Source organism: Canis aureus, chromosome 20 (genome assembly GCF_053574225.1).
Source record: "Canis aureus isolate CA01 chromosome 20, VMU_Caureus_v.1.0, whole genome shotgun sequence".
Lineage (NCBI taxonomy): Eukaryota > Metazoa > Chordata > Mammalia > Carnivora > Canidae > Canis > Canis aureus.
This window is the reverse complement of record NC_135630.1, coordinates 54,936,767-54,951,956: the sequence shown is the minus strand read 5'-3', so window position 1 is coordinate 54,951,956 and position 15,190 is coordinate 54,936,767. Positions and strand designations below refer to the sequence as shown.

Sequence of the window (15,190 nt, the reverse complement as noted above, 5' to 3'; positions counted from 1 at the left end):
AATATGCCACTGGAGAAAAAAACTGGCTCTTTGATGAAGTTTGATGGTCTAGTTCTTCAATTCAGAATGTATTGTGTCTCTCACCAGCTACAGCACCACATGAAAGGAATATCCATCCCTCTTTTTTTCAATATGCTTTACAACATCCAAAGTAAAGGTAAGAATGGACATCCCTGTCTTGTTTCTGACTGTAAAGGAAAAGCTCTATTTTTCCCCACTGAGGATGATATTAGCAGTGGGAGTTTCATGTATAGCCTTTATGATGTTGAGGTATATTCTCTCCATCCCTCCTTTGTTGAGGGTTTTCATCAAGAATGGATGCTACACTTTGTCAAATGCTTTTTCTGCATCTACCAAGAGGATCATGTGGTTCTTACCCCCCCCCCTTTTTTTTAATATGGCAGATCAGACGGATTGATTTACAAATATTGAACCACCTTTGAAGCCCAGGAAAAAAATCATACTTGATCATGGTATATAATTATTTTAATGTAATTTTGGATTTGATTTGCTAGTATTTTGTTTAGAATTTTTGCATGTATGTTCATCAGGGATATTGGCCTGTAATTCTCCTTTTTAGTAGGGTCTTTGTCTAGTTTTGGAGTCAAGGTAAATCTGGCCTCATAGTAGGTTTTCTTTCCACTTCTATGTTTTGGAACAGTTTAAGAAGAATAGGTATTAACTCTACTTTAAATGTCTGGTCAAATTCCCCTGGGAAGCCATCTGGCCCCAGACTTTTGTTTGTTGGGAGATTTTTTTTTTATTACTGATTCAATTTCTTTGCTGGATATCACTGTTCAAATTTTCTATTTCTTCTTATTTCAGTTTTGGTAGTCTATGTTTCTAGAAATTTATCCATTTCTTCCAGATTTCCCGGTTTGTTGTCATGTAATTTTTCATAACATTTTCTTATAATTTTTGTATTTCTGTGGTGTTTGTTGTGATCTCTACTCTCTTGTTGATGATTTATTTATTTGAGTCCTTTCTCTTTTCTATTAGATAAGTCTGGCTATGGGTTTATCAATTTAATTAATTATTTCAAAGAATCAGTACTTGGTATCATTGATCTGTTCTACTGGGTATTTTTGTTTGTTTCTGTATCATTTATTTCTGCTGTAATCTCTATTATTTCCCTTCTTCTGATGACTTTAGTTTTCATTTGCTGTTTTTTTTTCTTTTTTTTTTTTCTACCTTCTTTACATGTAAGGTTAGGTTGTATATTTGAGATTTTTCTTGCTTCTTGAGGTAGGCCTGTGTTGCTATATGCTGCTTCCCTCTTATGACTGCCTTTGCTTCATCCTGAAAGGTTTAAGCCATCATGTTTTCATTATCATTTGTTTCCAAATAATTTTTATTTTTTTCTTTAATTTCTTCATTAACCAACTCATTCTTTAGTAGGATGTTCTTTAAATTCCATGTATTTGTGGTCTTTCTAAATCTTTTCTTGTGGTGGATTTCAAGTTTCATAGTATTGTAGTCAGAAAATATGCATGGTATGATCTCAATCTTTTTGTATTTATTGAAGCCTAATTTGCGACTCAACATGTGATTTATTCTGGAGACTGTCCCACTTGCACTTGAAAAGAATGTGTATTCTGCTGCTTTTGGATGAAATGTTCTGAATATATCTGTTAAGTTCATCTGGTTCAGTGTGTCATTCAGAACCATTGTTTCCTTGTTTTTCTGCTTAGGTGATCTGTCCCTGATGTAAGTGGGATGTTAAAGTCCCCTGCTATTAGTGTGTTATTATCACTGAGTTTCTTTATATCCATTATTAATTGTGTTATGTATTTGAAGGCCAGATGGAGCTAAAGTGTATTATGCTAAGTGAAGTAAGTCAGTCAGAGAAAGACAAATACTATATGATTTCACTCATATGTGGCATTTAAGAAACTGAACAGATGAATGTATGGGAGGGAAAAAAAAAAAGAGAGAGGGAGTCAAGCCATAAGAGACTCTTAGCTATAAAGAATAAACTGAAAGTTGATGGAGAGGAGTTTGGCAGAGGGATGGACTAAATGGGTGTTCTATGTAAGTGATGAATCACTGAATTCTACTCTTAAAACTAATATTACACTATTTGTTAGCTAGCCATAATTTAAATAAAAACTTGAAAGACAAAAGCTATGAAATTTTTATCAATCTATTGATTCTTCTTCTTCTTAAATTTTAACTTGTAATCTTTATGTCTTTGTTATTTAGCATAGAACCTGCAATATTATGATTACTCAAAAAGATTAAACTGACTAGGGACTATATATATCAGTGTGTGGTCAGAGTTTCTAAATGGACTTTTAATAAAAAGACAATATTTGCGTTTAGAAAAAAACACAAAAAGTAGGTGAACATGTTTATTTAAATTGCTACAGAGGTAGAACATTTTTTATTATATTGTAAACAATTGCCAGTATTCCATAAAAGTTCAAGCTTTTTTTTCAAATTGCATATTTGCATCTTTAACACAGATGCCATCTATATTAATTTTCATCCTATTATCTTGTGTGAGTATATTTTTGTTTAGAGTGTGTTACATTTTCATTTATTAGTAAAGATAGAGAAGGAAAAAAGAAGGAACTTAAAATATTATGATTGTTTTTTTTTTTCTTCCTTCTGTCTGAATCACATGAATTAAAGTGTCTTACAATTATTTTTCTGAGGTCTGATGAAAAAGATCTGCATTTTAATCTTTTCACATCAGTAAGCATTTATTTATTCAGTGTTTTTCAAATTTCTCATCACTTCTCTCTTCCTCTTAAAATTAAAAAAAAAAATTGCTAGTAACTGAAATAGGGCACAGATATCCAGGAAATGTAATTTGGCAATAAATGCTGTTTTGAAGTACACTGCATGGTTTGTGGATAAATATTTCTTTAATGCATGTAATTACTGGATCAGCAGAATAAATGTGGTCATGTCCTTGTAATTAATACATTGTCAAAAGTTCATTTAAGTATAATAATTTTACTGGGAAAATGCTGTCTATGTGTTTCCTGCAATAATTTGTTAAATTAAGTGCAATAAATATAAAATTACTCTTAGAAATATATTTATACTTTGCAAGTTCTTTTTCACTAGGTGTCACATAATGCTTTAAGAAACCCTTCCACACATCCCTTTTACCCTACCTCTTACCTCATCAATTAAAATTTCCTAAGAAAGAGTATAGATACTACATATCAAAATTCACTTTTTAAAATATTTCATTTCAGCTTTAGACTATTATAACATAGCATATATTAGAGCTTAGATTGATAATATTTCACCATAAATTATGCAAACTGCCAAATGGTCTTGCCCGTAAAAGAGAACACTAGTAAAACATGGCCATTTCCTTCTGCACTCGTTGAACATTTATCTGTGGAGGATGGAGTCACCACAACACAGAATTCCAGAGCTGGTATGATTCTTAGCAATCACCCCATGTAACCCTTTCATTTTATAGTCTTGTCACATTTTCCAAGCCCTCCACAGAAGGATCCTGGGCTCTGCTAAGGAAACAGCTGTGGGCACTCAAGGAAGACATGATAAATTAAAGGTGCTTTCTTTATAATGTTATGGCCAAAGGGCTGCAGGGAACTATGACTTACATTGCCTGACATTTTACCTGTGTTGGGCATGTAGCTGAAAGTTCTATAAATAAAGGGCAGTGAGGAAACAAGAGATACTCAACAGGGTTGGGAATATAATGCATTGTGAGGTAGACATTGCGTAAAGTGGTGTATAGCTAGCAAATACCTTTTTTTACCCCTGCTTTACCAAACTAATTGATATAAGAGAAAAAAAGACACAATTTTAAATGTGTGGCAGAGAGTGGAGCAAGTGGAAGAGACAATGGACATTTGCTATGTCAATGAGCATGTACTGATAAATTTTGCCCATTTGAAAATTATTCAGGATCTGTGGCTCTAGATCAGAATATCAAATACTACCCACTTTCAATGAATTTTCCTGTGGATTTCTATGGGCCTTATAATCGCCTTGCTAGTCCAAAATCTAGTCCACTTCAGAGAATGTAGCACCTTTGCAATTAAATCCAATTCTTTCTGTTTTTACGATCTACCTTTCCGAGTAATGGACTATCTGTGCTCTACAATTCTTCCAAAGTACCACTAACTCAAATTTACCATGAGCACTTGATGTTGACTACAGAACACTTGGTAGGAAAGAGTTGTAAAAACCTAGTGAAGTGAAAAAATATCCTTAAAATCCAATATTAGGCATTATGGTACCTAGTTTACTACACCTAGTTTATTACAGTTTACTCTCTTGGAAAACATCTCACAGATCATATCATCTTTAAAGCTCACCTCTTCACATATAACTTGGGCTCTTTATTCTCACTCAGTTCTTCCGTGCATCTTTCTACCTTCACCCTTACTCCTTTCTGTCCTGAGCTGCTTGTAGGGGTAGTTTTTTCCTATGATGATATAGAATTACTCAATTATATCTTTATATTTCCCTCTTCTTCAAGATCACATGCCATTGGGCTCATCTCGCACACTGAAGAGACATCCAGCAAGTTGACTACACAAGAAGCCATATCTCTTATGTAAATTGTGCTTCTTTCTAATTATACAAAAACAACACAATATATTCTTGTACTATTTTTTTTCCTTCTTACCACTTACATTTTTTTTTATTGGAGTAACCATAAGAAGCATATAAAATGAAGACAGAAAAAAGAAAAAAAAATAAAATGAGGACAGAAGGGAAGCCTTCACAATACTTTGGAGGAATTTATCTTATTATCTTATTTTATTTTATTTTATTTTATTTTATTTTATTTTATTTTATTTTATTATTTTATTTTATTTTATTTTATTTTATTATTATTTTATTTATTTTGGAATTTAAAATCTAGTTGAGAAAAGACTAGATAGATAGATAGATAGATAGATAAATAGATATATTAATAGATAGATAACTTAGCTGAGAAAGAGAAAATAACCAGGCTTTGAATTAGAAACAAATAAGCATGAAGTACTATATTACAATATGAATATATGAATGTTCAGAGAGTAAAGAATTCAGAATTCACAGACCAACTTGGTAGAACTTCTGGAAGTTTTGATGCATTGTCACAGCCCTTGGCCATGGGCCAGTAGTGTTGTTTTTAAATAGATCTAGTGAGGAGCACCTGGGTGGTTTAGCCAGTTAAGCATCTGCCTTCAGCTCAGGTCATAATCCCAGGTCCTGAGATGGAGTCTCACATCGACTCCATACTCAACAGGGAGCCTGCTTCTCCCTCTCCCTCTGTCACTCTCCCAGCCTGTGTTCTGTGCTCTCCCATTCTCTCTCTCCCTCAAATAAATAAATTAAATCTTAAAAAAAAAAAAAAAAAGATCCAGTGAACTGAGGCAGTTTAACCGCAAATCCTGTGAAGGCCAGGTTTAGGGCTCTTCATTTTCCTCCATCTCTGATACTGAGAGTGGTGTGAGCAATATGCTCTTTGGTCATTTATTTGCATACATGGTCAAAACATTACAAAAGTAGGGTATTTTAACTTATATTTGTTAAAACTGCTATCCCTTCTCCCAATTCCCTCTCTGTTGTACTTCCCCTTTGTCTGGTGGTGGTGAAGTGGCCATAGACCATTTGGACATCTTGCTTTCGGGAAGTTTGGTTGAAGATACATTAATTTGGGTTTAGTGGGTTATGTTTGTGTTTCAAAGGTGCATTTCTATAGGATTGCCAGATAAAATTCAGGACACTAATTAAATTTGAATTTTAGATTAACAATAGATTAAGTTTTAGTGGCTGTCCAAAAAAACATGATCTGTTGTTCATGTGAAATTTAAGTTATCTTATTATTCTATACTTCAGTTTGCTAAATCTTGCTTTCATATACTTCTGTGTTTGGTTTCTCCTAGTCTTCCTGGTGCAGAATTGCTGCTAGATATACTTTTCATCCACTGTCCCTACTGTATGTGCATCAGGACCCTAAAGTATATACTCAGAGATGACATTGAAAAGTGATCAAGCCAGGATATCTGGGTGGCTCAGCTTGAGCTTCGGAGTGTCTCAGGGCCATGATCCCAGAGCCACAGGATCCCATATCAGGCTCCCCTCGATGAACCTGCTTCTCCCTTTGCTTGTGTCTCTGCTTCTCTCTCTTTGTATCTCTCATGAATAAATAAATAAAATCTTAAAAAAAAAGAAAGAAAAATGATCAAGCCTTGTGCTTACCAGACCCTGAAAGAATATAAGTTGTGGAGGAGAGACAAGGTTCAGAATTTCCAAAATCAGAAGCTATCCCACGGACATTTTTTTCCCAAATCTACAGCTCATATTAAAGACAACAAAAATCTGACAGAAATTTCCCCAAATTTGATAACAGTCTTAGATGTTCACATGCACTTATCAACAATGAGTTGTGATCCTAAAAGTAACTTTCCTAAACTACCAATTAAAAAAAAAGTCAAACATAATAGAGGAAAAATTTAATTATCTCTTCATTGTATAAAAAATTAGAATAATTAGGAAACTATAACTATATAAAGAGATGATTAAAGATAGTACAAACCAAAAATATAGGGGAAAATATTAAAGAAATAGGCGAGAAGTTAATTGGTAAAATTATTTTTCAAGACGTTATTTACCATATTCAACATCATTTAAAAATGGTAGTTTGGTTTCTTTTTCATTCTAAATAAATATTTATGTAATCATAATTTTGTGCGCCCCCCCCCCTTTTTTTTCATTAAGGAGTCTCTCAAAACTCCAAAGTCTTTACGCTTGGTGTGGTCTTGAGTATCATCCACAGAATCATGGAGTTATTTTCATCCTGTATTTATTTGGTCTGCCTTCTAGGCTTTGATTCTTTTCAGTTTTAAGAAAATGAGCAACTCTGATTTTGAGTCAGTTACCAACTACTGTAGGCATGATCATTGGGAATTATCTATGGTGTCAGATTACTTGTGTTCAGTTCATGCCCTTTCCTCTTTTTACTTTTATGACCTCAGGTAAATTCCTTAGCTGTCTCTGCCTCAGTGGAATAAATAAGATTATTTCTAGGACTAAGTGAAAAGATACATGTGATACACTTATAAGAATAGTTGACACATGGGCAGCCCCAATGGCTCAGCAGTTTAGCACCACCTTCAGCCCAGGGTGTGATCCTGGAGACCCAGGATCCAGTCCCACGTCGGGCTCCCTGCATGGAGCCTGCTTCTCCCTCTTCCTGTATCTCTGCCTCTCTCTCTCTCTCTGTGCCTCTCATGAATAAATAAATAAAATCTTAAAAAAAAAAAAAGAATAGTTGACACATAAAGTTTCCATAAATTGTAAACAGTATTATTACTGTTATTGATGTTATCATTAGGCTAAAAATTCACTTGACTGAATTCATTAAAAAGCAATAGGTATAAATGGGAGAATGTAAGGCTCACAGTCTCATGGATCATTTATAAGTTATTTCATGATGGGGCACCTGAGTGGCCCAGTCGGTTAGGTGTTTAGGTTAAGTGTCTGACTCTTAGTTTAGGCACAAGTCATGATCTTGGGGTTGTGGGATCAAGCCCTGCATCCTCAGCTCCACACTTAGCACAGAGTCTGTTTGTCCTTCTCCCTCCCCCTGTGTGTGCTTTCTCTCTCTCTCTGTCTCTCAAATAAAGTAAGAAATAGGGGTACCTAAGTACTTCAGTTGGTTAAGCATCTGACTTTTGATTTTAGTTCAGATCATGATCTCATGGTTCTGGGTTGGAGCCCCATGTTAGGCTCTGCACTCAGTGAAGTCTGCTTATCCCTCTCCCTCTACTCCTCCCCCTGCTCACACAGTCTCTCTCTCTAAAATAAAAAAAAAAGTAAAATCTTTAAAAATAAATAAATAAATAATAAATAAATAAAAGTCATTTCATGAGAGCATCTAAATAAAGATAGGTTTAATAATGCAACAAAAAGAAAAATGTGTGACCTCAAATGTCCTATCATGCAGCACTGTCCTAGAACGATCCTGAAATATATAGGGTTATGTTCATATGTATTGGATCTGTCTTCTGGATTTCGATGCTTCGAGTTTTAGAAAAAAGAGCCACTGTGATTCTGAAATACTTAGCAACTACTTGTGCTCAAATGGCAGGACTTCTGTAGAGAAGATTTTCTTCTCACTATAAAGATGAAAAAAAAATCAGTATATGATTCCTTGACAGTGTCAAAGCGATTCAAAATAAAATAATAGCATGGAAAGTCACATTTGCTCAGTTCCCACTAACACCACATCCACAATTGGGCCATATACTCAACTTTAGGTTGAAATTGTCCATCAGTCCAGATGATATTGGGGAGGTTGTGCAGTTATGGGAATGAAATACTTGCTAACCTTCAACACTGCTTATAAACTTCCCTGACATCCATCAATTCGGTGTCATGATTTGGTGGTAAGCATTCAACATAGAATCAAGTGTATATTTGAAGCAAAGGAAAAGTAGTCACTTTATATGGAAGGAAAATCTCATAGATGCTGAATAAAAACACAGTAGGTTTGTGTGAGATCAAGTATGTTCAGGGACTCAGTGTATCTACCTGAAATTCCTATGTCGAAGCCCTAACTGCTGGTATGATGGAGATGAGGTCTCTGGGAGGTAATTATATGAGATCGTGAGAGTGGAGTCCCCTTCTAAGAAGATGGATATGAGGACACAGTGAGAAGCTGGCCATCTGCAAGCCAGAAAGAGGGCCCTCATCAGGAAACCAAATGATCCTGTATCTTGATCTTAGAACTTTGAAGCCTCAGGACCTGTAACAGATAAATTCTGTTCTTTAAACCAAGCCCGTGTTGTTATGGCAGTCTGAGCTGACTAGGACAGTATGTATTGAAAATTATCCTCTATTACTTTAGGAGAATTCCTAACTGGCTCCATTAGATTCTGATATGATGGCAGTCTTTGTGATGATGACCTGTGCTGGATTTGTCTTCGGTGTGCTCTCTCCCATCGTGTTGTTCCCAATATGCGCCTCCCCTTAGCATGGCATTTGTCCAAGTCAACTTTAGTTACAGACTCTATTGCCCCACTAGATTCTGAGATCTTTTAGGTCTCAATTTCCCTGGGTCCCTTGCATTTATGACTGTGTCTTGCACAAATTATGCCTCCAATAATATCTAACTGAGGGAATGAGACAGGGGTGCATGTTTTACTCTCCTAACATTACACTTGGCTACTTTCACAAATTCTGACTGCCAATAATAGTTACATTACAATCATAGGAGTAATTCACATTGGGCCTTCCCACTGTTATTTAAAGTCCTCCATCCCATATTGAATGAGAACCACATGCCTCGGATTTCTAGGATGTGTATCTAATACATAAATATATCAGATAAAGATGCAGTGCGTGCGAGGCACAACTAAGCACTAAACATGGAAGATGACAGTAGAACCTTGATCTTCACATCTCAGAATGTGATTCCAAATTTCGAGTGAAGTTACGGAGAGTGGGAAGTTACCAGGAAAATGTATTTCCTCCTGAAGTCTGTATTTCACTATTCCAAGTGTTTACTTCCCTGGATCACCACCCTTCTTAAACACATACTGAAGGAGCACAGAGTTCTTTACTGAATCCCAAACAGCATCAGCACAGGGACAAATGCTTAACTAAGGCTCACATCTATCACTCTGGTTGGTACATATGGTAATTTTCTCTAAATTGGCTGGTTTTCTCAGGCTACTGTATCATCCTGAGATATTAAGTTTTTAAATTGGCTCTTCCCACCTCTTTTAAAGTTAGATGGCTGATTGCTGTCACATAATTTAATGATCTAGTCCAATCTATACAATGACTGTGTAACATGGGCAAGATAATTGTAGATGAATTGCTTGCCATTAATCAGTTGGCTTTTTGTTCTTACATGTTCCATTGCTTATCATTCAAGGAAGAAAATTGTCTTTTGACAGGGGTCCCATTGCAGCCTTTTTACTGTCCAATAACATCAAGGCTGAGCTTTCAAAAGATAAATGGGAATGATCTAAGTGGGGCGGGAGAAGACTTAGTTATAAAGCCTGTTTAGGAATTATTTTCGGAGAAATTAAAATTTTGCCGGTGTTGTTTGGGGATAGGTTGTATAAGGCTTTTACATGTTGAAACATAGAGATAATTTAAGTTAAATAGGTTTTCTCATTTGAGATTCATCAATTCATGCAGGAGACTACCTTTTTTGTGAAAAGGATAACACCAAAATTCTAACTCTTGGTAAGCATCTCTATTCTTTCCACCTCCAATAAACAATGGCTGTACTAGCAGTGGAACTCCATCTTAAGTGAGAGCTTGCTCACTCTATCCATTGTCATTATACTTTACCCCTCACAGGTGGGAAGCATGCCTTTCCAGCTTACCTCAGGTATCTAGAATTTATTAGATGCCCAATTAGATACTACAACGAACCCAGTCTGTTTTGATCTGATAAAGCTGTATCTGCTACTAAGGAGTTATTACTAGGGAAATAAATCAACAGGGGCCGTCTGGTGGGTAAAGTCAACATGGTGAAGAAAATAGTAACAATTTCCAACTATATAGATGATGTATTTAGCCATCTGCATGCAAAATAAAGTTCCATCATGTAATGGTAGGCACTGGACGCTGAATGCAAAAAAAGGCCCCACTGATACTCAACTTGTATTATGGTGTTTTAATTTAATTTTATTTAATCTTTAAGGATGATGACAAAATCAAATGAGATTTCAAAGCAGTATTTTATTAAACATTATATCTATGTCATTCTACTTACATACATGTGTATATTACCTATATATGCAAGTATGTTTTTTTTTTAAACTCTTAACCCTAGGCTTTATGAGTTAAATTCCTGATTCAACCACTTGTAGTAAATGACTTCTCTGATGCATCTCAATGCAGAGGCCAGGAAAGGAGATGGACTTTGCTTGTCTTGTAGACAGATTTCCTTGATGTTATACCAGATGTTCTTAAATGTACTCTCTGTTCTTCTTCTTTGATGTTTCCACTTGTATCCTCTGGGGTAAAGATGTTTCTACGGGAATGACTGTCAGTCAGGAAAGCCTGCTTCTTGATGATAACTTGAAGGCAAATTCTTACTGTTGTGAGGAGACTGATGAGCCCACCAGTTATGGAAGCAGAGCTAAAAATCTAGAGGAAAACATTGTTATGAGGTTATTTCAACGTCAATAGAAAATATTTATTTCTTTTAAACAGAAAGTATGTGAACAAAAAATATCTTACACATGGCATTTATTTTACTAAAGTGATTGATTAAAGTTTTTAGGTAGAAACAACAGCAAAAAACAAACAAACGAAAACAAATAAAACTATTTCTCCCAGTCTTTTCTAGCTGCATTTTCACCTATACAAATCTTTGCTTATTCATAACTCCTATTGCTTTCTCTTCAAACTTTCATTTTCATATAAGCTATAAGATGGCACCCCTTGATGAAAAGCAGATGTGTTTTTGTTGCTTCTTTTGCCTTTTAAGAGTGTTTAGATTTTTTCAGTACAACGCATAACGCTAACTCTTTTTAATAAGCAAGAACATATCCATGGCACTTAAGTGAAAACAGGGCAGAGAGGCTGGCAGTCATATAAGGAGAGCTTCATCAAACACCAGGACATACGAATGTGTAAGAATGAATGATCAGAAGTGGGCTTTAAATCAATTTTATCTTCACCATTTTAACATCAAGAAGAGTTGTTAGTTGTAAGCCAATTGTTATGCAACTTAATGAACTAATTAGGAAAATCAGTTGCAATAATAGTATTGGTGCAAACTGATCTGAATATAAAAAGTAGAATTAGAATTCTAACACAAAACTTTTCCAACTAGAGAGACTTCATAATACTGCTGATAAGATCTGTTCTTTGTAAAATTAATCATAGGCGGGTCTTCATTTACTGCATTTGATTCCTATAATCCCTTCTTCTCTAATTGTGATACACTGCATTTTAGACTTGTGTCATTTCTGCTGTGTGTATACATCTTGTGGTCTGCCAGGACGGTCTAGTTAATTTCTTAAATGATATTGTGTACATTGGCTCCAGTATGATTTTTCCTATTCTTTTGCTTCCTTTAGTGAATGAATGGCTGCCATGCAGAGATATAAAATATCAAGACCTCTGCTCAAAGACCACACTTGGTCGGACTAGTAAGAGTGCTGCAGCTGCCTGTTTGAATCACAGAGCTGGAGCATTCTGGAGCAGATTCACAAATAACAGAGGAAAGTCATATGAATATGGCTTAGACCATTTTTAACATGGAATTTTCCAAAGATGGAATCATAAACTCCAGAAGATAGATGTCAGTTGTCACTCCTATCTTTTGTTTCCTACGTTGTGCATTTTTAATGTAAATGAGGTATTTTCCTCAGAGGTGACTGGGTAATTGTTTTGATAGTTACATAATTTTATATCTTAGTGATGAAATATTTATGCGTGCAACTCAAGTTATCTGTTAAAAAAGGAAACTATTTAACCATAGTGGACTAATGGTACATGGGGAAAATGGGTGTCAAAAGGAAATTTATTATATCTTCCAAGTACTGCTTTCTGTGATAAAATACAATTTGTATGATTGTCAAGTAGCATTGTTTATTTTTCCAGTCAAAAAGTCACTGTCAAAAGTATGTTTGGGGAGGAAAAAATGGCCTTAAAACAAATGTATCACAGGGAATATCTAGGTTGTTAAAAAAAAAAAAAGAAAAAGAAAAAAAAAAAACCTAGGGCAGCATGTTAAAAATGAACATTTCCAATACAATTTGTCACCCATGCATAAATCTTGCTGACATTTTCAGTCACTTTAATAGCCTGCCCATTTTATAAATCAGTATGAACTTGCACAGTTGCAAAAAGTGTGTATTTTGAACATCTCATTTGCATACTTTACCAAAAGCCAATGAGGCAGTGGGAGCAGCACTGGTGATCATAATACGTGTTTGGGGAAAGGCAGAGAAATCACTAATGGCTTTGCCTTTAGGGATTTCTGTACTCCATAGGGGACGAAAATGAGAAATATTTTTCAAACAGCAGGGGTAAAGGTTTTAAAACTAGAAACACATGGAGTGATAAAGATGTTAGTGCCACAGGGCGCATAGCAGGAAAAATTTACAATGTAAAAACTGTAATTTCAGCATTAGGAAGTAATAATCGTGTTTCATCATTGTTATTAAAGCATGACCCTTAAAGTCACATAAATTAGATATAAGTTTCAAGAGAAGTTTATTAATCTTTAGCAGGAAAATATTAGGAAAGTTTATTATCAGATAAGATTTTCTGGGGAAGACATGTTCTTTTGATTTTGTGTGTGTGTGTGTGTGTGTGTGCGTGCGCGTGTGTTTCTCAAGGAAGTATGTATCATTTCAAAGAGTAAATAAAACTTTGCTCACTATTATCCAATGAGTATCAATAATGCCTACAGATGGACTGTTCTTATTCTTTTAAATTAGCAATTTGAGGAGATAACATGATACACAAAGAAGGGAGACTGACCCTTCCGGAATATTTTGCTTGTCCAGAATAGAAGAACAGATGGAAACTAAAGCTTATTTGAATACAGGATGTTTCTTAGATGAGACCATGGTAAAACAATGTTGTTAACATAATTATTATAATTAGTAAAAAATTTTAGGTTTCTTGAATGTTGGAAAAATGTATATAACTAAAAGATGAAGTTTTATGAGTAGTTCTGTGACAAAATCAATGAAAAGTTTCAGCTAAGAGAGGGACAAAGGCCTACAATTATCAGTGGACATTAATGAGAAAAAAAATGTTTCTGTAAAGAAGATAATTTATTTGGTGATGAATATGTTGGTTTGGAACTGAACATAGAGATTTTGGGCAAAATAGTTTTATCAATTAAGACTTCTTTCTAAAGTCCGGCTTTAGAAGTTGTGAACTAAACCTTTATCTTTGCATAATCATTTCGGTAAAACTCAATTTTGCCACGTTAAGGGGGAAGAAAGCTTATTTCTGGATTAATTGTTCAATTTTCTTCCCATACTCTGTTTTAACATTTATGGAGTAGGGTGATAGTTTTAAAACACAAAATTTAAAAAAAAAAAAAATTTATATAAAATAATTAGTGAGCGAATATTCCTCAAGTACATTATAAACTTAGACAAACCAAAAAATAAATAAATAAAAAAATAAACTTAGACAAGCCAAATTTGTATTAATACAAAATCAGAAATAGACATTTTGTATACTAGTAAAAATAGTTTACAAAAATATAAATAAGAATAAAAAGTAACTACTTTATACAACACAAATATAGCCACTTTTAACATTCTCATCTGCACTATTCCAGAATTCTAATTATATATGTATGTATAATCTTATGATTTTTGTTTTATACAAACTATTATAGAAATACAGCTTTTAAAATGTATGAGTATTATTATTTTTTGGTACATACAAGAAATGAGCTATATATCAGCAAAGTATGGCCAAGTAGAAAGCACTCAGAATTTGGTAAAATGAAAATTTAAGATCATTTAAAATTATATTAATTGAATGCAGAAGACTTCCAATAAGATACTAAGCTTGTGTGATATACCCCATCTTAATAATAAGTCTGCTACTGATTTATTTAATAATGCCTTCTCATTCATAGATATTACTTATATTATTCTGTTGTGACTAATTATTTTACGTGTTTTGTGGTATGTTCAAAATGCTTTCAGATAGATGAAGGTGATACCTATCCTCTTTCAAAAGCAGTAGCCCCTCATAGCAGTAAGTTGACTGAGACTCCATCTTCCATTGCAGAATCATTATATAAATATTTTTATTGTGTCTGTTAATTTGCTGCAAGGAAAATGGAAGGAGACCCAGTGCTAGGATATTCATGAGAGACAAGATGAAGAAACTACAAGGATTGAGATAATAACCATTTTCATTGAGCTCAAATTCTTTTTAACTAGATGGACTATAGATGTAGGAACTGGATTATGGCAGAAAGAAACAGGGAAACTGGGGATGGATTCCTGGGTGGCTCAGTGGTTTGGCACCTGCCTTCGGCCCAGGGTGTGATCCTGGAGTCCCGGGATCTGGCTCCCTGCATGGAGCCTGCTTCTCCTCTATCTGTGTCTCTGCCTCTCTCTCTCTCTTTCTCTCTCTCTGTCTCTCTCTCTCTCTCATAAATAAATAAGTAAAATCATAAAAAATAAAAAGAAACAGTGAAACTAAGTTGTTCAATGTGTCAAAGGAAAAGGACATGGTAAAATCTGTATTA

General features: G+C 34.6%; 1 long non-coding RNA gene across 1 annotated transcript in view; it reads right to left on the bottom strand.

Moving 5' to 3' along the window:
• Positions 1-10,676: 10,676 nt before the first annotated feature.
• LOC144291823 (uncharacterized) overlaps positions 10,677-15,190 on the bottom strand; it is a 33,701-nt gene continuing 29,187 nt past the window's right edge. Inside the window, exon 5 of the long non-coding RNA XR_013359378.1 lies at positions 10,677-11,097. This is a non-coding gene — a long non-coding RNA (uncharacterized LOC144291823). The remainder of the gene's footprint in view (positions 11,098-15,190) is intronic.